We start from the raw sequence: 2,010 nt of genomic DNA on the forward strand, positions 1-2,010 counted from the left end.
TTCAACATTTCCCGCATCTGCACCTTCAGTTCTTTTAACTTGGTAACACCATCCGGTAAGGAGCCTTAGGGACTGGCTCTATTCCGAGTGTTAATTCAATCATGCACTCAATTTCTCTTTCTGACAGCAAACTTGACAATTCCCTAGAAAATGCCTTAGAAAACTCCTATACCATGATTATGATCTCCATATTCGGCTCCTCAACTGACACATCCATTACAGTTGCCATGTAGATTCGGTAACCAACAACTAGAACCAAGGTCATCTTCAGCGACGAACAGCAAGGATTGAAGTTCCTCTTCAACTTTCAGCGATTCGAAACTTTCGCACGCTAGCTGAACAAACTGAATTATATCACTACCGCGATTCAAAACAGCAGAAAGCTCCTTGAGCCAAACCTTTTCATAAATGACTTCCAAGTCATACATAGGCAAACCCATCAGGTACAACTATAGTCAGAGATTCATATTTCTATTACTTTATTACCAATCCGAAAATCCTACAACCTTCACTGAAAATTCTGCTGCACTACTCTGACAAAAACATCTCAAAACATTCTTCTTCTGATTGATGCATGGTCGATCCCTTCCTGCTCCTTTAGCCATCCTAGTGGCGTCCTCTCTGCAGTAACAGTGCTTACACTCTCCTGAATTTACACGGACAGTTCCTAACCTAACGGCCATGCTGGCCACATTCAAAGCATGTCCCCATTTTTACTCTAACACTAGGCTGACTCAAGCCTCCTTTCCACAATCTCGGCACACAATCAGTGAATTCGCTATCTCCCATCAAGGAACATCATGCACCATTCCTTGCACTGAGGTTCATTCCAAGTACCCCACTGAACATCTTGAAGCATGCTTCCTCTGTTCTGACTTATCGACGGCAGTGATAGAAATAGCTGTGACTCCATCTGTCTATACGGACCATCTTTGATCAAATGATTGTACTGGCGACCCTTGTAACAAGTCATTTCTCTCTTATAGTACAGAACAGATCCATGTCTTTTCTTACAGACACGACACACATCGATTGAGTTGAGTACTGACTTTCCCAATTCTACTCTTCCGGTTGGGTGAACTAGGGTACCTTTCTTCTGACATCGGCCTTTCTCCCCAATCGATTCCCGTCTCTATCTAAACTGAACCTTGACTTAGATACAACGGTTTGATCCTCGATCACAACTCCAAATTGGGTCTTAACAGGCGCAACAACAACAACGGTCACAACACCGGCAACAGTAGAAACAGCGGCAATAGCGGCGGCTCGATCCTAAACTTACAAACTCAAAATACTTCCCAAAGACTTTAGCGCCTGAACAATCCCGACGAACCTAGGATCATTCGGTGCTGCTACACTCTAAGTACCGACTTGCGACGGTACTCTCACACTCGCGCTAGTCTAAGCCTGCGGTTTACCTCGGGTACCAACTCTTGTCAGCATCCTACCCCGAGATATAGGTCCTACCAACATTTTCCAAGGAGTCCTCCACTCCTGGTCACTCATCCTACAGGTTCTTTATAGACACCTGCTTTCCGATTCCAACATCAGGTTAGAATTTGAGTGACTCCACAAACAAGCTACCAAGCAGCTATCAACCACATGCATCAACATATTAAAAGCCTTTCCTACAAACTATCCCATGACTCATCGCACCTTATCACTCCATACACAGACCACGCTCTGATACCACTTAAACGGGGATGTCACGCCCCGAACCTCGAGCGCGCCAACATCCCACCATGGTCATGGAAATGCGACATTCCCAGGTAATGTCGCCGACCCCATACATTTATTAATGCGCAAGCGGAACGTATTATAAAACCCCGACAATAAAATACGGGATAGAAAAGCATGAAGCAAAACCACAACATAACACTTCCATAATTCAACGAATTACAAACGAGGTCTACGGCCAAAAGTCTACAAAAGACCGGCTCTTAAAAATGAATTGTCCTACGACCTACAAGTCGGACACGTTCTCCAATCTTATGACTTCACCTCTGCAAC

The sequence above is a fragment of the Eucalyptus grandis genome, chromosome 10, assembly GCF_016545825.1.
Source record: "Eucalyptus grandis isolate ANBG69807.140 chromosome 10, ASM1654582v1, whole genome shotgun sequence".
NCBI classification, from domain to species: Eukaryota; Viridiplantae; Streptophyta; class Magnoliopsida; order Myrtales; family Myrtaceae; genus Eucalyptus; species Eucalyptus grandis.